We start from the raw sequence: 21,226 nt of genomic DNA, 5'->3' as shown, positions 1-21,226 counted from the left end.
GCCGATGTTGGTTGAAACATCTGAATGGATACTTTTGGCAAGTGTCGACAGGCAATAGATATGTTGATTGGGACAAACAACTTTAGTGCTCACTTGGGGTACTCTTGGTGTGGTGGGGCTTATGTTATTTTTATATTTCATTTGTTGAGGGAAAGCCACGGAACGGAATCATTAAGGCCCTGGGTATCTGTTTTGAGCCTATGGACCCAACGTTGTTCCTTTTCAAAAAGTATTCTCGTTGCATTTCTGTCTACTATGTCTAGACTTTCTAAAATTACCCAGTGTAAGTCATTCACTGTGTGTTGCTTTTCCTTGTAATGTGACGACATCTTTGTCGTGGTTCTTTTGCAGTTCACATTACTCCTGTGTTCACACAGTCTTTGCTTCGCTTTTCGACAGCTCATCCCAATATATCGCATGTCGCAAGGACATGTGATCATATACACGACATGGCTAGTGTTACAGTTCGTGTGTTTCTTTAATTTCCATAGGAAATTTGGGAGTAATTGCAATTCTTTTGTAGGTTCTGTGGTTGCACACATTACACAGGACCCGCATGGGTAGTGGCCGGTGATTGGGGGGTTATTCCAAAGTCCTGGTTGTTGTTTTTTCTTCTTTGGGGGTGGTCGTGTGTGGACCAGGAGGTCTTTAATGTTACTGCTCCTTTTATTTGCGAATCTGGGTTTTGACCAGGTCAGGGTATTGGATGTTATAATCCTCCAATTTCGGTTAATGATTTTCTTTACCTGGTTTGTGATTGGGCTATATGTTGTAACGCAGGTGGTCCTTTCATCAATCTGTTTTGGGTGGCTTTCAAGGAGAGATTCTCTCGGTTGGTTTCTAGCTCGCTTGGCACAGGAATTGATAATTCTCTTGGGGTAGTCTCTGGCTGTGAGTTTGGCACAGAGATCATTTGCTTGCAGTTTATAATCCTTTATAGAGCTGCAATTTCTCCTCAGTCGCAGAAATTGACTGTATGGGAGATTCTCTCTCAGAGGGCGTGGGTGGAAACTGTTGAAGGACAACAAGCTATTTTTAGCAGTAGGTTTAAAATATGTTCTCGTTTTTAGAGTGTTTCCTTCAGCAAAAACAGTTATGTCTAGGAAATCCAGGCTTTGTGAATGAGATGTGTAGGTGAAGTTGAGACATTCATCTTGTGTGTTCAACCACCTATGGAATTCCATCAGAGACTCTGTGTCTCCTTCCCAAATTAGCAGTATATCGTCAATATACCTTTTCCAAAAGAGTATATGACGAAGATAGGGATTATGTGCATTTTGGACGTAAGTCTGTTCGAAGGTACTCACGTAAAGTCCCGCCACACTTGGAGCAAAGACACTGCCCATAGATGTCCCATGTTGCTGAAGATAGAGAGTGTCTTTATATTGAAAAAAGTTTTCCATCAAGGCCATCCTGCAGCACTCCAAAACAAAATGTCTTGGTGTTCGATGGTGCCATTCATTGTTGAACAGAATGGATTCAAGCGTCTCTAAAGTCTTCTGTTGTGGTAGGCTCGTGTAGAGGCTCTCCACGTCTAAACCTACTAAGAGCATACTGGTTGTTGAGTAGTCAAAATTCTCCAGTTTGTTGATCAAATCTCGTGTGTCCTTTAAGTAGGTCGGTGTGGTTTGCACCAGTGGTCTCAGGTATTGGTCTGCGAATTGCGACAATGGCTCTAGGATGGAATTTATTCCTGACACAATGGGCCTCCCAGGAGGGGGCATTTTGTTTTTGTGTGTCTTGGGTAGAGAATAGAAATAAGGCGTGACTGGATCTTTCGTTATCAGATAGTCCGCTTCTTTTTTGGACACCCAGTTGTTGCACTCTGCCTCTTCAGTCATTAAGGCTATTGTCCTTTGTAGACGTGGTGTTGGGTCAGTTGTGATGATTTGGTAGTATTTTCGATCTGCGAGTAGGGTCAAGCATTGGTGGTCATATCCTTCTGCTGATAGTAGGACTATGCCTCCGCCTTTGTCCGCAGGCTTAATGACTATGTCTTGATTGAACCTTGAATAACGAAGGATCAGGTTAATTTACCTTTTCTCTTCTCACAATTTTTGCTTTAATCACTATTTATTCACCCTTATTGGTCCTGACGAAAGCCTAAGATCCTCTGACTACCAAAGGCTGAAACATGTTGACCTCTTTTTAGATACGAAATGCACTTGAACCCCTAACAATTTCAAAAAGTGCACCATTAATTTTTAAATCATTTCCGAATCCAGACCTATTAAAACTCTCTCAGTCTGGCTGTCCGGATTTTTTAACTACACCGTCACCACAACCCCTCCCCTACTATTCACGATCACTACTGCCTTAAACCAAAGGCAATACCTCCTGGTGGAGGGTGCACAATACAAAAAATAACTCAATGATTACGCACGCACGTGTAAAAAAGCGGGTACCCAGTATATACCGCTAAGAAAGAACCATCCTAAGTACACGTGTATGAGAGTTATATTTGATTGGGAGATACCAGTTCCTCTACTTGTGAAACCCAAGGTTTAAGCAGGACAAGTGATCCTTCCCCCCCCCTTGATTATAATGAGTTAACTCCGGAGACTGAAAGGATCTTCTCTCTACCTCCCAACCCTCCTGATTATACGCATCAAGCAGCGTGCAGCTGTGGGAGACACATCTCATAGGCACCACTAGCCTGTGACATCAAACTGCCTAGCAAGAATTGCAACAATGGCAGGAAGCTTTGGTCTCAGTTACACAACTGAGGAGATCGATGAAATCCTGGCAAGACCGCCTCTACTCATGGAAGGTGACCTCAACCAGACTCTTTCTTCGACAGCGGAATGGGACGAATTAACAGAGGTCAAGAAGGAACAAGTACGAACGGCAGTACATGGCATAATCATGACCGAATACCTCCGAGTCAACGCTGCACCCAAAGGCCTTTGGGTGACGAATGCACCACGCATTTTTTTGTAAGATCTTGCGTTCAGAAAGGATTGGTCCTCCATATCCTGGAAATGTACCAGAGACTATTTAGTACTTATAATCAAAACCGCAACTAGATTGACGGATGAACTTGCAATCAAGATCGAGATTCTGGAAACGAAAATGAACAACACAATCAACATCACTATCTACAAAACCCGCCTTGATGAGATAAACAAAGAAATGAAAGACACCCAAGAATACCTAACCCAGACAAAATTACAGAAACTTGCTAAAGAGTTAAAAAGATTCTCCTTGGAACGCATTCACCCATACAGTAGTAAAGACTACAAATCAAATGACAACTCTGACACCAACAGTATGTCATCAGACAACAGCTCAAACCAGAGTGGGGATGATACTACACCACGAGGCCGAGGCAACTTTAGGAACAGAAGGGGACAACAAAGAGGTCGTAACAACCAATGGCGCCCCCCTTTCTACCACAACAGTGGACAAGGGATACCGTTTCACCCATTCAACCCCCAGTTCCAAGGGTGGCCGAACCCTTATTTTCCGATACCCATGAACCACCAAATGCCCCCACAGGGTGTTCAAAACTACCAACAAGGCCGTCCTTTTTTAGGGAATGGCCAGAACAACCGAAGGTCCAGACAGAAAGGAATAACCTGGTCCGACCAGACACGACAGGTCCAAACACGGAGTGTCACCAAAGCCAACACAAATCAAGGCCCGACAGTCTGATAGTCAATCTAACAGGACAAGAATTGACAGAGAACCAAATCAGTGTTCTCAACAAAGGACTAGGCTATGTGCCGACACCAAAAACAGACATCTTCAGAACTAAGTGCGAGCTTGCAAATTTCTGCCGCACCCTAAAATTGAAAGCGTTTTTCAAAGGAGAACAACAACCCCAAGAAGGAGATACAACTCTAAGAAACAAGTCGTCATTTTGTCCACTCAATTCGCAGGTACCCATCGAGATCAGTACCTTCGAACAAGCAATCATGAAGGAGGTTGAGGAACTGAATCAACACCCCCCAAAACCATTCCAGAACCTAACTAAAGCTGAAAATATCGCTTTAAACGAATTGAAGAACAATCAAGACATAGTCATTAAGCCTGCGGACAAAGGCGGAGGCATAGTCCTACTATCAGCAGAAGGATATGACCACCAATGCTTGACCCTACTCGCAGATCGAAAATACTACCAAATCATCACAACTGACCCAACACCACGTCTACAAAGGACAATAGCCTTAATGACTGAAGAGGCAGAGTGCAACAACTGGGTGTCCAAAAAAGAAGCGGACTATCTGATAACGAAAGATCCAGTCACGCCTTATTTCTATTCTCTACCCAAGACACACAAAAACAAAATGCCCCCTCCTGGGAGGCCCATTGTGTCAGGAATAAATTCCATCCTAGAGCCATTGTCGCAATTCGCAGACCAATACCTGAGACCACTGGTGCAAACCACACCGACCTACTTAAAGGACACACGAGATTTGATCAACAAACTGGAGAATTTTGACTACTCAACAACCAGTATGCTCTTAGTAGGTTTAGACGTGGAGAGCCTCTACACGAGCCTACCACAACAGAAGACTTTAGAGACGCTTGAATCCATTCTGTTCAACAATGAATGGCACCATCGAACACCAAGACATTTTGTTTTGGAGTGCTGCAGGATGGCCTTGATGGAAAACTTTTTTCAATATAAAGACACTCTCTATCTTCAGCAACATGGGACATCTATGGGCAGTGTCTTTGCTCCAAGTGTGGCGGGACTTTACGTGAGTACCTTCGAACAGACTTACGTCCAAAATGCACATAATCCCTATCTTCGTCATATACTCTTTTGGAAAAGGTATATTGACGATATACTGCTAATTTGGGAAGGAGACACAGAGTCTCTGATGGAATTCCATAGGTGGTTGAACACACAAGATGAATGTCTCAACTTCACCTACACATCTCATTCACAAAGCCTGGATTTCCTAGACATAACTGTTTTTGCTGAAGGAAACACTCTAAAAACGAGAACATATTTTAAACCTACTGCTAAAAATAGCTTGTTGTCCTTCAACAGTTTCCACCCACGCCCTCTGAGAGAGAATCTCCCATACAGTCAATTTCTGCGACTGAGGAGAAATTGCAGCTCTATAAAGGATTATAAACTGCAAGCAAATGATCTCTGTGCCAAACTCACAGCCAGAGACTACCCCAAGAGAATTATCAATTCCTGTGCCAAGCGAGCTAGAAACCAACCGAGAGAATCTCTCCTTGAAAGCCACCCAAAACAGATTGATGAAAGGACCACCTGCGTTACAACATATAGCCCAATCACAAACCAGGTAAAGAAAATCATTAACCGAAATTGGAGGATTATAACATCCAATACCCTGACCTGGTCAAAACCCAGATTCGCAAATAAAAGGAGCAGTAACATTAAAGACCTCCTGGTCCACACACGACCACCCCCAAAGAAGAAAAAACAACAACCAGGACTTTGGAATAACCCCCCAATCACCGGCCACTACCCATGCGGGTCCTGTGTAATGTGTGCAACCACAGAACCTACAAAAGAATTGCAATTACTCCCAAATTTCCTATGGAAATTAAAGAAACACACGAACTGTAACACTAGCCATGTCGTGTATATGATCACATGTCCTTGCGACATGCGATATATTGGGATGAGCTGTCGAAAAGCGAAGCAAAGACTGTGTGAACACAGGAGTAATGTGAACTGCAAAAGAACCACGACAAAGATGTCGTCACATTACAAGGAAAAGCAACACACAGTGAATGACTTACACTGGGTAATTTTAGAAAGTCTAGACATAGTAGACAGAAATGCAACGAGAATACTTTTTGAAAAGGAACAACGTTGGGTCCATAGGCTCAAAACAGATACCCAGGGCCTTAATGATTCCGTTCCGTGGCTTTCCCTCAACAAATGAAATATAAAAATAACATAAGCCCCACCACACCAAGAGTACCCCAAGTGAGCACTAAAGTTGTTTGTCCCAATCAACATATCTATTGCCTGTCGACACTTGCCAAAAGTATCCATTCAGATGTTTCAACCAACATCGGCCACACTCATGCCCCACTGCGGAATCCTCCGCAGAATGAGAGAAATCAACACAATCTTTAATTAGTCAATGAATACGACAGATTAGAATTATCCTGATGACATTGCCCCCGACCAGCTGGTTCTATACAACTATAGAACAAAACAGGACTTTGAAATCACTCGATTAAATTTCAAACCCGTTTTTTATAATTACTGGATCACAATCAATGTGATAAACAATTATAATAAATTAAAGCCACTTTTTTACATATTCTTAATAACTCCTTAAGAAAGCGGGAAGTAACTCTTCCTTTTCTATCCACTTGGAGTTAAAGTCCACCCGGAACCGCATCTCACTGTAGTTCCGGGGGACGAGAGGCAGAGCCAGCACATGCGGCGCAGACCGAGCAAGAAGGCACTCAGGTATAACGAGGCGCACCGAGCCTGGGACATGAGACCGACAAACCGCAAGTATTGACGACCCTTTGTAACATTCTTTTCTCAATACTTCCTTAGTAACCTCTCTCGAGCCGCCTCCTTCCCCGATGAAGTAATTCTTCATCTGAAACAAGGTACGCAAAAACGCCGACAAGCCTTTGGGCGAAATTACATTTACGAGCGACGCATTTCACAACGAAGCATCGCATACCTAATGCGACCACCATTAGAGCATGAATTCAGAATCACTCGAGTGATAACTCATTATTAGTCATTGTGCACATCGCACTAAGCAAAACCGGTTTATAGACATCAATCTGACCATCACATGGGCACGTGATTTTAAGACTATTACCACACGATTGATATGCGACAGAAAGCATGGTGTGAATGGAGCATGAATGATATTATGAACCAACCACAAACAATAGTCCTCACTATAAACCACGCACAGAGAATGTACCTTGGTAAAATTATGGGCACCATATTACAGTCCTAGTCCCTGCCACTATCGAAGCATGAAAAAGGAAGAGTTGACGCCTGAATTGAGTATGAGCTAAAGCATTGCTATTCATGAGTTCCTTAATAATTGAAAGGCACTACTGTACATATTATGTGTTTTCCCATCCCCTATCTCCCTTTTGTTGTCGTTTGTGTATGTCTTTTTTCTCAGGTACAATGAAACCTTGAATAACGAAGGATCAGGTTAATTTACCTTTTCTCTTCTCACAATTTTTGCTTTAATCACTATTTATTCACCCTTATTGGTCCTGACGAAAGCCTAAGATCCTCTGACTACCAAAGGCTGAAACATGTTGACCTCTTTTTAGATACGAAATGCACTTGAACCCCTAACAATTTCAAAAAGTGCACCATTAATTTTTAAATCATTTCCGAATCCAGACCTATTAAAACTCTCTCAGTCTGGCTGTCCGGATTTTTTAACTACACCGTCACCACAACCCCTCCCCTACTATTCACGATCACTACTGCCTTAAACCAAAGGCAATACCTCCTGGTGGAGGGTGCACAATACAAAAAATAACTCAATGATTACGCACGCACGTGTAAAAAAGCGGGTACCCAGTATATACCGCTAAGAAAGAACCATCCTAAGTACACGTGTATGAGAGTTATATTTGATTGGGAGATACCAGTTCCTCTACTTGTGAAACCCAAGGTTTAAGCAGGACAAGTGATCCTTTCCCCCCCCTTGATTATAACAATGTGATTTCTGCCCAGTTCTCTGAATGTCAAAGTGAAGAACTTCAGTGAAGCACGGGAGTAACTATGACTCTCTTAACCTATTCTCAGTTGTAGTGGCCTTTACCTCCCAGCGGTCCCGCCATTCTCAGCTGTAGTGGCCTGTACCTCCCAGTGGTCCAGCCGGTAACTGCCTTTGTAGTGCTAGACTCTACGTAGAGAAGTCTATAGAGACAGGCCAAACACGGTTCTGTCATGGCGGTGAGCGTGATAGTGAGAAATGGCAAAGCAAAGAAACCCAATTCCTGATGGGGTAGTTCCTGGAGAATAAAAACCCTGTTAAGATGGCGTAAGGAGGTGCTGTCTTTTCCAGAAATCATTAACCTCCTCACCGAATTTGACAAACCAGCACCCGCTTCAAACAATGCAACAAGCAACAATGATTCAGGTCACGATATAGGCCCTAGTTCCCCCTCTGTAGCAGAAGAAGACACAACAGTAGACCTCAGAAAATCAATCTAGTTTGTGGCCTCCTCAGCCAAGAATGACATTGGTACAACAAACTTTGAAAATCTTCCCGATGTGTACGAGGTCAGCAAAGATGTAATAACAAAGAAAAGTGACTATACAAAACAAGCATTTGCAAAGCAATAGGTCCCGCATTAGGAAAGTTTGAGCTATTGGTATTGTAAAAGACACATTTTTTATTTATGTTTTGTTTTTGAAAACAGCTAAATTTATAGCTTTGTCATTTACAATGCCAATAGTTATAACGTTCGCAAATGTGACACCTATAGCATTTGTAATGCAATATGTGTTGTATTTACATGACTTACATGTATTGATATTACAAATAACAATGGCTTTTAATTTTTTTCCAATAATTAATACTTAAATAACAGTTATTGTAATTTATAATGGCAATAGCTTAAAGTTTTGTAAATATCTTTTGTGAAGATTATGTTCAGTGTATTTTGTGAGGAAAATCCAAGAACAGACGTGAAATATTAACATCTTTTTGTTACATTTGTAATAAAGCTTGAAACATTGAGAGAACATATTTGAACCAGGTGTTGTTGAATGGTTGCACAGATTGATGCTGTGGTGGCGCTGAGTGATGTGATGAGGAACGAGTGATGCTGTGGCGTTCAGTGACGCTGTGGTAGTGCATAGTGATGTTGTGGTGCCCCTGAGTGATGCTGTGGTGGTGCGGAGTGTTGATGTATGCTATGCTATGTTTTGTTTTGCTCTCCTATGTTTTGATTTGTTATGCTATGCTGTTTTGCTATGCTATGCTATGTTTTGTTATGCTATGTTTTGTTGTGTTTTATTATGCTATGCTTTATTTTGCTATGCTATGTTTTGTTATGCTATGTTTTGTTGTGTTTGGTATGCTATGTATTGCTATGCTATTATATGTTTTTTTTGCTATGTTATGTTTTGTTGTGTTTTGCTATGTTTTGTTATGCTATGTTTTGTTATGCTATGCTATGTTCTGTTGTCTTTTATTATGCTATGCTTTGTTTTGCTATGCTATGTTTTGTTATGCTATGTTTGTTATGCTATGTTTGTTATGCTATGCTATGCTACGCTTTGTTTTGTTATGCTATGTTGTGTTTTGTTATGCTATGCTATGTTTTGCTATGCTATGGTTTGTTATATATGCTATGTTTTGTTGTATTTTGTTATGCTACGCTTTGATGTGTTTTGCTATGTTTTGTTATGCTATGTTTTGTTATGTTATGCTATGTTTTGTTATGTTATGCTATGTTTTGTTATGTTATGCTACGTTTTGTTATGTTATGCTGTTTTGTTATGTTATGCTATGTTTTGTTGTGTTTTGTTATGCTGTGCTGTTTTGTTGTGTTTTGTTATGCTGTGCTGTTTTGTTATACTATGCTATGTTTTGTTTTGCTACGCTTTATGTTATGCTATGCTTTGTTTTGTTATGCTATGTATTGTTATGCTATGCTATGTTTTGTTGTGTTTTGTTATGCTATGCTATGTTGTGTTTTGCTATGCTATGTTTTGTTTTGTTATGCTATGTTTTGTTTTGCTATCCTATGCTTTGTTTTGTTATGCTATGCTATGTTTTGCTATCCTATGCTTTTTTGTTATGTTATGCTATGCTGTGTTTTGTTATGCTATGTTTTGTTATGCTATGCTGGTGAAGGTGTGTGTGTGGGTGAGGGTGAGTGAGGGTGAGTGTGTGTGAGGGTGAAGGGGTGTGATGGTGAGTGGGTGTGAGGGTGAGGGTGTGTGAGGGTGAGGGGGTGTAAGGGTGAGGGGGTGTGAGTGAGGGTGTGAGGGTGTGGGGGTGTGGGGGAGTGAAGGTGAGGGGGTGTGAGGGTGTGAGGGTGAGTGAGGGTTAGTGAGGGTGTGTGAGGGTGAGAGGGTGAGGGTGTGGGAGGGTGTGTTAGGGTGGTTGAGGGTGAGGGTGGGTGAGGGGGTGTGAGGGTGAGGGTGAAGGGGTGTGAGGGTGTGTGAGGGTGAAGGGGTGTGAGGGTGAGGGGGTGTGAGGGCGTATGAGGGTGAGGGGGAGGGTGTGTGAGGGTGAGGGGGTGTGAGGGGGAGGTGGAGTGCGGATGTGGGGGTGTGAGGGTGAGGGTGAGGGTGTGTGAGGGGTGTGTGAGGGTGAGAGGTTGTGAGGGGGAGGGGGTATGAGAGTGAGGGGGTGTTAGGGTGTGTGAGGTAGAGGGTGTGGGGTTGTAAGGGAGGGTGAGGGTGACGGGTGAGGGTGTGTGAGAGGGTGTGTGAGAGGGTGAGGGGGGGTGTGAGGGTGAGAGGGTGTGTGAGGGTGACTGAGGGTGTTTGAGGGAGGGTGAGGGTGACAGGGTGAGGGTGACGGGGGTGCGAGCGAGGGAGGGTGAGAGTGTGTGAGGGTGAGGGGTGTGAGGGTGAAAGGGTGTGGAGGGGGTGTGTGAGGGTGAGGGGGTGTGGAGGGCGTGGGTGAGGGTGTGAGGGAGAGGGGGTGTGTGAGGGTGTGTGAGGGTGAGAGTGTGTGTGAGGGTGAGGCTACTTATTGGAAATACCCAAATGAAAAGTATAAATGTGACTTGTGTGGAGACATATTAGGAACTTTGAAAGAATTGAGAAAACATGTCTCTAACAAGCACAAATTCTATCTTAAAACATATTGCTCAAAATGTGACAAAGAAGCCGAATACCACAATATTGCATGCCATTATGCCAAAAGTAAAGGAAGACCTCAAAAAGGAGAGTTGCCATTCCTGTACAGCTTCTGTGACCTCAGATTTGGAACAAAGATTGGTGTTTTACAAAATGCTTGGCATGCGCATCCAAGAGCACATAATCAGCTCTAGCAAGCAGCAAACTATCAAAATTATGGTCAGAGGAAGAAATACTAATAGCAGAATTGGAAAACGTGTATGAAAACAAGAGAAAAATTAATGCGCTGATGGTTCCACATTTTGACAATCAAAACAGAAAACAAATTGCAGAAAAAAGAAGAGATAGAAGATAAGAGCAAAAAATCTGCAAAAGATGTACTGCAAGCATCAAATCTTTGGAAAATGGCTCTTGCGATGAACCAGAGGTTACAGTGGAAGTAACAACAGAAAAGCGCAGAGACTTTATCAATCGCAAACGTGCCCAAAAAAATCAAGAACTTTGACGAGCTGGAAGATAGCATCACAGAAATCAAGAAGTACACCCAAAACGTAGAGCAACACGATGAGGCTATGGATCTGATGGATGAGATAGTGACTTATATCTCAGAAAGCACCACTGATAAAAGTCCTGTACCAGCAAGTGAACCAGCAAGTGAATTCAATAATGAGCCTATGAACTCTGCTCAAGATGAGCACCAGAATGCCTCAGTGGAAAACAAGATAACAAAGAAAGACAAGAAAAATGGAATAGTTAATTGGACACACAAGAAAAATTATGCAAAGGCAAAGGGCGGCTATAAAGAATACCAGGCAATGTTTAAAAAAGACAAAAAGAAAATTGCCAGGATAATCACTGATGGGGCAGAAGATGCCACTTGTTTAATCAGTGCTGATGAAATGTTTCAATACTACAATAGCTTAATTGAAAAAGAAAACAAAAACAACCCCAAATTCATGCCGATTGATCGGATACCGGATGAAGGGGAAATTAGAAATTTATGTAAAGAAATTACACTGCTCGAAATAACTAATGCCTTTGATGATTCTGATTTAAAGAAAGCAGTGGGACCTGATAAGATTGGTCCGAATGACTTGTATAAAGTACACAGCAGGCAACCAAGACTGCTGCCCAGAATTTTATCGTCTTGGTTATTGATAAGGAGAGTACAAGAAAGTATCAAACAGAACCGGTCAATATTGATACCCAAGAATGTACCAATTAGTGAACTTAAAAAAAAACAGTAATTGGCATCCAATTACCATCGGTACTGCATTCATGAAGTTATTCACAAAAATACTAACTAAAAGACTCTAATTTTTTGTTGAATTGAATAGGAGACAAAAAGGCTTCATGAAGGTGAGAGGTTGTCTCGAGAACCTGACTCTCCTGGAAAATATCATAAAAGGGGCACAAAAAACAGTCACTCATTAGCAGTAGTGTTCACAGATATCTCAAAAGCCTTCCACTCTGTCAGCCATGGTCACATTATACAGCGTCTCGCAAGGCACAGAGTTCCATCATACATCAGAGACATCATAAAAGACTTGTACACTGACTCAACAACATTGTTCAAGGAAAAGAACAACGAAGCAACTCCTGAAATAACAATGAAATCTGGGGTTAAACAAGGTGACTCTTTATCCCCACTGCTATTTAACATTGCCATGGATTCTCTGATCTGTGATCTTCAGAAAAACGGCAAGAGCTTAACATTCGGATCAGATGATCTTATTGAGCAAATCACGGCTCTCGCCTTTGCCAATGACATCGCTGTGCTCAGCAGCACATGGGAAGGAATGAGTACAAATCTGAAAATCATTGAAAAGTTCAGTAAAACAACAGGTTTAAAACTTAATGTGAAAAAGACACATGGATTTTATATCAGTAACGATAAATATAAAATCCTAATTAATAACTGTAAACCATGGCAGTTTGAAAAAGAAAATATTGAAAACATTCATCCAGGAGAAAGTGAGAGATACCTCGGATTGAACTTTGATCCACACACTGGCCATACAAGCAACAACAAAATTAATGAGTTTCTTGTTAATTGGGCTCAAAAACTTGATAATCTACCACTTAAGCCCAATCAGAAAATAGAAATTTTGTGTCAGTACGTGGTCCCTAAACTGTCATTCATTTAAATTAGAAATGACAGGAACAGACGCTAAAACCTTAAATGTTCTGGATCAAACAATAAAAAAGTATGTCAAACATTTTCTACACCTTCCTGCATACACATGTGATGGTCGCCTATAATCGAAAAGGTCATTTGGAGGCCTCAGTATACCAAAACTATGTACAACAATTGGTCTTAATAAAGTCAATAGTTTATTGTATCTCAGGGCAGCTCCAGATCTGTACATATCTCATTCATTCATGTATGCAGGAGAAGTAATAAATGAAAAAATGTATATCATCAAAACGCACAAACTTAACATTTTAGACAGTAGGTTTCTGAGTTATGATTTGAATTTGTTAGCAACATATGATTGCAGAAAATAAGAATTTGAGAAATGGGCAAATCTCCCTGTCCAAGGTGATGGTATAAAATACTTAGCAAGTAATCCAATCTCAAACTTCTGGATCAACAAGCATAACAAAATGAAAGAAAATCAATACATAGCTGCACTGATGTTAAAAGCAAATGTTTTATATACTAGAGAAACCATCACTAGGGGAAGAAATCGTACAATTGCTACATGTAGGTATTGTAATGATGTTTGCGAAACGATTTCACATATTTTAGGCGAATGTCCTAAACCCAAGGCCATTAGGTTAAAAAGACATAATACAATTCTGGAATTGCTCATTGATAAAGCAAAAAGGTGTGGTTGGATGGCATACAGGGAACCTCATGTTAAGAATAATCAAGGTGAACTACGAAAACCAGATGTAGTGTTTATCAAAAATTATACAGCTGTAGTGATTGATGGTTAAATTTATTATGAAAACTCACAGAATTCCCTTGAATTAGCGTTTGAGAGTAAAGTGAAATACTTTCAGTATCTGTCACAGCAAATCAAAGATCTCACCAAATGTAACACTAAAATTTCATGGCTTTATCGTTGGATGTCGTGGTATTTGGCCTCAATGTAATGATGTTGTTCTGGCTGATCTAGGTCTGCAAATGTCATTCCCATTCAAGAAAAATGTTTGCCTGACTACTTTAATGGACACTCTTAAAATGTGCCAAGTATTCATGGACAATTGAGTATCAAACTTATACTGAGATGTACACTTTCTTGCAGCACACATGTCACCCTAATAAAGCATATTGTTTTAACATATTAGTTTATAGTTGACACAAGATCTAGTATAGATGTGAATTTTTTGAATTTTATAGATGTACATTTTCTAGTTAGATGTGCAATTTGTAGATGTGTATTTTCATAGATGTGTGCTTATAACAATTTAGATATATTTGTGTACATCATACTTATTGAAATGTCTTGAATGATGAAGAGGTCTCAAATAATTTCATACACTTAATTACCACACATTGATTATTGATGTCCTGCTAATCATACTTTAATTTCTCAGGACTGTTCTTCGACAATTTTAAATTGTTGGAATAGTACTGCAGGGTGTACTATCTCTGGCCTATACGTGATCCCAGTTCCAGTGAGGACAGCGTTCAGTGTGGCTGTACTCCGGAGCGAAAGAATGTTGTATTGTTGGAAGCAAAACCGATTTGACGCTGATGGGCAGCATAATAACCCAGAAATGAGCCACTGCGAGGTGGTACAGAAATAGCCAAATGCCTCGTCATCTAATTAGTGACGCACATGGATGAACGAGATTCCCAATGTCCCTACCTACTATCTAGCAAAACCACAGCCAAGGCAACGGGCGTGGTAGAATCAGCAGGGAAAGAATATCCCAGTGAGTCTGCCACTGTGAAGAGACATGCGAGTTGTAGGATAAGTGTAAGTCCCTTGTCGCCAGTGAATACCACTACTCATCGTTTTTTCACTTACCCGGTGAGGCGGGGGCGAGCCCCATGGGGCTCTCGCTTCTGGCTCCAAGCGCGCAACCCGCTCCGGGGACAGTGGCAGGTGGGGAGTTTGACTGGCGCGTTACTATAGCGCAGGTGTCCTAAGGCAACCTCAGGGAGGACAGAAACCTCCCACAGAGCAGAAGGGCAAAAGCTCGCTTGATCTTGATTTTGAATACAGACCGTGAAAGTGGTGCCTCACGATCCTTCTGACTTTTTGTGTTTCAAGCAGAAGGTGTCAGAAAAGTTACCACAGGGATAATTGGTTTGTGGCGGCCAAGCTTTCATAGCGACGACGCTTTTTGATCCTTCGATGTCGGCTCTTCCTATCATTGTGAAACAGAATTCACCAAGCATTGGATTGTTCACCTACTTATCGGGAATGTGAGCTGGGTTTAGACCGTCGTGAGCCAGGTTAGTTTTACCCTACTGATGATGTTTTATTGCAATAGTAAGACTGCTCAGTACTAGAGGAACTGCAGGTTCAGACATTTGGTGTATGTGCTTGGCTGAGGAGCCAATGGGGTGAAGCTACCATCTGTGGGATTATGACTGAATGGCTCTAAGTCAGAATCCCCCCTAAACCGTACCGATACCGCAGTGCCGTGGAGCCTCGGTTGGCCTGGGCTAGCTGGCCTCTTTCGGGGGCCCGTGCATAGAGCTGCTCGCTTAGGGACTGGAGCGCGGACGAAGGGGCCGACTCCATCGCCCTTAGTGCACTGCATGTTCGTGGGGCACCCGGTGCTAAATCATTTGTTGACGACCTGATTCTGTGTCAGGGTTTCGTAAGTAGCCGAGCAGCTACCTTGCTGCGATCTACTGAAAGTCATCCTCTGAGCAAAGCTTTTCTCTCTTTGTGTGTGGGTGCCCACAGACGCCCTCCTCTACCACACCCGGGGGGTGGGTCCCTCTGATGCCAGGCCAGCGGGAGGGACGCGGAGGGGGCAATGTGGGCATGCGTGAGGCCACCTCCACCACATGCCCTCCTGCCGGGGGCCTCCCTCTCCCGTCCCAGCCCCACCGGGGTGCGGGGACGGGGTCCACCATCCCTTGCAGTTCAGCAGGGTGACCAGATGGGCTGGCCCTGGTGGGGCCCCCCCTTCCCACTGCTCCGAGGCAAGTCGAGCAGGGAGGTGAGCAGCGGGGAAGGAGCCCACCGAGCAGGTGCCTTGGAGCGCCTGGCCACCCTCGCCTTCGTCGGACTGCAAGGGCGACTGGGTCCGGCTGTCTCAGGCCATCTGGGGGCTGGGTCGTCCGGGGCCATCTGGTCACCTGGCTGCACCCATGCAGGCTGGGCAACCAGATAGCCCTGCAGGCCGGGTGACCAGATGGCCTTGCGGGCCGGGTGACCAGATGGCCCTGTGGGCTAGGGGACCAGATGGTTGGCCTACTGGCCCGGCTGACTCCAACTGTTGTCCTTCCCTAGGGTTCTGTAAGGGCTTAATAGTCGAGAGAAATGGGTTCCATGGGCAGGCCGGTGTGGAGAGGACGTGGCCTGGGCTTAACCCTCCTTGGTTCCTGCCCCCGGGCTCAGGGAAGGTGGAAGGCACACCCGCCCGAGTCAGCACCCTGAAGCCCAAGGGTCTGGGTGTTGGGGGGACAATCAGTAGCTAGGCTAGGGTGGTTGCAGAGCAGGGAGGACTTCCTAGCTCCCCGCTGTCTCCGGGGCAAGTAGCGGCAGGAGGACAGCCCTACCTGAAAGGGGGGGTCGAGCTGGCGCACTTGGAGAGCTTGGAGAAGCCCTGAGCAGCGGACGCCTGGGCCCAGTCTGGGATGGCAGCAACTTGCCGATGTCCTGCGCTGCCCAGGGAGGTCCACTGGGTCTGGGGAGGCTCTCCCCGGCCTGGCTGGGTACGGTAGCAAGCACCAGGCCTGGGGCTTGAGCTCGGTTCGGCGGGCCCTGGGTTGCCCCCGGTCCTGCAAGCCAGCCGAGGGTGTGGGAGCTGGGGATGGGGGTCCATCGGGGCCTGGCAGGCTGAGGGGTGCTACAGCCCCTCGGTCTGCAAGCCAGCCAAGGGTCCGGGCACTGGGGACAGGGGGCCCGGGGAGGCTATCCCCAGCCTGGCTAGGGTTCAGAAGCTGGGACCGGGGCTTGGGCTCTGTCCGGCGGGCCCTGGGGTGTGCGAGCCCCCGTCCTGCAAGCAAGCCGAGTGTCCGGGCGCTGGAGACAGGGGTCTATTGGCTTCTGAAGCTGGGATCGGGCATGGGGCTTGGGCTCTGTCCGGCGGGCCCTGGAGTGCTGGAGCTCCCATCCATCAAGCCAGCCGAGAGTCTGGGCACTGGGGATGGTGTCCCATCGGGGCCCGGTGAGGCTCTCCCCAGCCTGGGTAGGGTTTGAACGCATGGCTAGGACCCGGGCTTGAGCTCCATCCGGTGGGCCCAGGGGTGCGGGAGCCCCCGTACTGCTAGCCAGCTGAGGATCTGGGCCCTGGGGATGTGAGTCCATCTGGACCTGGGGAGCCTCTCCACGGCCTGGCCTAGGGCTTGGAAGCTGGGACTGGGACCGGGCCCTGGGCTTGAGCTCTGCTGCGGAATAGAAGTTTTGCCCTATACTCCGCATTCTCAGCGGAGCGCGGAGTAGGCAAATTTCCGCACACTCTGCTGGCAGAGCGGAGTTCTCTGCCCGCCCTAGTTTAAACGACAGCGACCTACCAGAGGCTAGGAGTCTGCCTCAGATGAACAAGTTCCAGCAGATTCACTGTGAGAAGTTGGCCTGATGTGCAGTGTTCACTATTCTAGTGATCACTATATATCAGTCCAAACAACCCTTATTTATGATTGGTTGTAAGTCAACCTTATAGACCAGCTATCCTAGTAGCATGGATACGAGCAGTCAAAGGCTAAGACTCTAGAGGGCGTGTTAAGCCAGCTGTTTTACCATCACATTACCTCTTGAACACCCAGTGAAAGGACACCACACAAGTGTTATGAAAATAAACAGTGTATTTATTAGAATCACAACAACCCTGTACTCTTTATGAGGACAGGGTGCTAGGCACACAACAAAACTCTTACGAAAATACTTAAGTTAGCACAGTATATACAAATGCCCGAGGGGCACGAAAAACCATATACTCTAAAAGTGGAATGCGAAATTACTAGCAGATAAGTACAGTACTAATAGGCTTTGGAATCGCTAGGACTTGACTATGGAATCGTTAGATTACTTCTAGGAGGCCTAGGGGACTCGGGTGCAGAGTGTGCACTCTCACGCGGGATGCGGGACAAAGTCTATGGTAGCTAGTAAAGTTAAAGTTAGTGTTCACGGGCGAACCCGACCTGGTAGGGAGAAAACGACAGTGGATCCTGACCCTTGGATAGTGAGGCTATGCTGGGGCACCGAAATGCCGAAGTTACCTAGCCCAGGGGCTGCAGCTGCATATGTCTCAAAAGACGTCGGGAATCCTCGTTGACGGACCAGGAGCCTGGAAGAAAGATGCTGGCAGGCGACCAGTGAAGAGAGTTCGAAGTGATCCAAGCCTGGATCTTGAAGATGGATGACACCTGAAAGCAGAGGGGACCAAGTTCGTGACTACTAGCCAGTAGTCAGTGGGCACCAGGAGGGCACCGGATGGTAGTCACCTCGACTAGGTGAGTGGGCGACGCTGTGCTCTGCAGATCTCACGGACCAGGAGGCGTTGTCGGCGACCAGGATGGAGAGGCGAGCTGTCCCACGATGGATGAAGCTGTCGGCGTCGAAGTACCCAGGATTGGGCAACAAAGCCTTGGCTAATTCAAGCCCACGCGGTGGACTCAAAATGGCGTCTTGAGTGGACCAGGAGGGTCCGGGGTGCTCCTCTTCTGGAAGGGAGCAAGGGCCAGCCTGGAGCAACCAGACCAGCAGCAGTGATGTCGTCGGGCGTCGTTCAGAAGGCCACAAGCCAGCGGGCTAGTAGCCAAACAACGCGGTGAGCAGCAAAAAGCAGAAGGGCCCCACGCCGATCGTGGAGATGCTGGGGGGCTGCTCTTCGGTGCTGGAGCTGCTCAGGGTCGGGGCTTCTCGGACCCCAAAGCACTCGCCAGGAGATTACTCGGCGGGCTTGCTGTGCAGAAGTCGTGCAGTCTTGGCAATAGTCGGTCCCTTGAGGTCTCGTCGCACTCACGGTTCTCAGCTTGGCTGTAGAGGTGAGTAGAGGTCTGAGGTGCCAGGGAAGCCGGGTCTTGTCGAGCTGGGCAGTCGGATTCCGGAGGAAGGACTTACAGCAGACCGCAGTGTTCTTGCGATGGTCCCTGCGGATGCAGGGTGACTACTCCTTAGTCACAAGGGAGAATCTTGAAGAAGGAAATCTTGAAGTCCTTTCGCAGAAAGTCGTGTCTTGATTCCAAAGATGATCTCATTTGGAAGGGGGCCTGCTCCTACCTTTATCTGGGAAAAGGGGGCTGGCACGCGACTAGGTCCTGCCCTATGGGTGGGACCAGGAGGGGGGTGGTTACACCCACTTCCTTGGCGGGCTTTTCCCCAGCTCAGGGTCTGGAGTGTCCCTGGAACTGGTTCAAGCCGGCCTATGCATAGTGAGCACCGGGGTGCCACTTGCAGTCACCTTCCTCTGAAGCCCTGTCTACCTAGGATACACAAAATCCTGTCTGGGACGGTGCTGGCACCGCCCCTGGCAGGAAACCCTTTGTCCTTATCTCCTGCTCTGGGAGGACTCCCAGCAGCAGGAGGGCAGACTTGTGTCTCGGTGGCAGCATCCATTTTGTGGAGCTGAGGCTCTGTTTGACTTTAACCGGGGTTAGGGGTTACATACATGTCGTGTCCCTCTAGAAGGGTGGAATGCTAACCCCGTCGCCAGAATTGGCGAGGGGTTAGTATTCCAATTCGTATGACACCTTACTCGACATGTTTTGATAAAGCGATACCAGAGTTGGCATATAACCGCGAGGATTATAATGCACTTAAGAGTATATGGTATGCGATATCATGGAAACGGCTAAGGGATAGATCCCGAAAGCCGCAGACAGGCTCAGCTCATGCCAGAGCACCATCTCACACGATTCCAAGCACTCTGCTTTCAGGATTGTTAAGGCCTGCCATAGGAGTGACTGATAGGAGATCTGTGTGTCCATTTTAGGGTTAGATATAGGTATACTATATCTAAAGCAAAGGGTGATTACACCACCTTGCCCCAGCTGTCAAGCAGCCAGTTGTGTCAGATTTGGATGGCCAGCCAGGGGTGGCACAATACATGCTGCAGCCCCTGGTAGGCCCTGTGTACACCTATGCCCTGGGTACCTAAGGTACACTGTACAGGGACTGATAAGGTGACTCAGTATCCAATTAGATATGTACCTAAGGTACATGGAATCCATTTTACAGAGAGAGCAGTAGGCCTGGGGTCCTGAATAGCAGGGCCCCAGGTCAACTAAGTCAGAAAACCAGCAAAACACCAGGCAAAAAGTTGGGGGCAACCATAGTCAGGGATCTACCTTCCTACATAACCCCCCCCCAAACGAAAGGAGATAAGGCTATCCTTGCCAGGTAAGCCTATATTGCCTGAGTGGCCATATAAGGAAGTACCAGCACTGGCATGGTTACCCCCTATGTCATGGTCCACTAAGCAATCCCTCACCCTAAGGGTATCTGAGGGTCTCCACCATAGGGAATCTCTACCTGTGGAGTGTTTTGGCAAAGTAAAAGGCTGGTGCTGAAATGGAGTACTGAAGTGAGGCTCCACTAATTTTGGGCTCAGCTTCCTCCAATCATTTTCCACCATAGAGGCCTTTCTTTCCAAGACTGAGTTGTTTTGGGCTCTCAGGGTCAACCTCTGGCTACCTAAAGCTGGAGGCTGGGTCCCTCTGTTTGGCTTACTGGAGGGACAGGTCAGGTCTGGGGCCCTCAGGTCCCAAGTTTGGCTGTGCCCAACAGTGTCCATCTGTGGGAGGTCCCTAACTAATTTTAAGGGGGATCCCTCAGGAGTGTGTTTTATTTTCACTTGGCTAGGATTACTAGCTTCAGTGCCCTTAATCTGCTGATTGGGGAATTCTTTTGGACAGGGGGCCCTTTGGGGTCCAACACTGGCCTCCCTGACCTCTACAGCCCTGGGCTGACTGAGGCAGGGTAGAGAGGGGCAGGTTACCTGCTCCAGACTGGGTCCCACCTTGGAAGGGTCCACTGACATCAGGGGTTCTGCCAGGCTAGGCCTGACTACCTCTGTGGCAGTTTCTTCACAAGGGGTCAGATCAGTTCCCTGAGGAGGCTGATCTTTTCCTAAAGTCTGGTGGGAGGGAGATTTCTCTTCCTCCTCAATGCTCTCTGTCTGAGTGGAGTGATCCATAGTTTCAGGCTTCACAACACTATCATCTGTCTGAGTTTGAGCTGTGGCCATCACAACTCTCCCAACCTTTTCAGGAGGGGGCTCAGTTTGGGTGTGGGCTGTTACCATTACAGCCTTGACAACCTGTTCTGGGAAGGAAGTTGTCTGAGATTGGGTTGTGACTGGCACAACCCTCCTGACCTGTTCAGG

The 21,226-nt window shown here is 45.9% G+C and overlaps 1 protein-coding gene and 1 pseudogene across 3 annotated transcripts in view; both read left to right on the top strand.

Annotated features, from left to right (window-relative positions):
* LOC144768106 (tyrosine-protein phosphatase non-receptor type 6-like) overlaps positions 1 to 21,226 on the top strand; it is an 848,841-nt gene that overhangs the window by 39,131 nt on the left and 788,484 nt on the right. The gene's annotated exons all lie outside the window — the stretch shown is intronic.
* LOC144771082 (28S ribosomal RNA) lies at positions 14,625 to 15,609 on the top strand (annotated as a pseudogene).

The sequence above is a fragment of the Lissotriton helveticus genome, chromosome 7, assembly GCF_964261635.1.
Source record: "Lissotriton helveticus chromosome 7, aLisHel1.1, whole genome shotgun sequence".
NCBI classification, from domain to species: Eukaryota; Metazoa; Chordata; class Amphibia; order Caudata; family Salamandridae; genus Lissotriton; species Lissotriton helveticus.
Note: the sequence above shows the minus strand (reverse complement) of the source record. Positions and strands in the feature narration are given on the sequence as shown.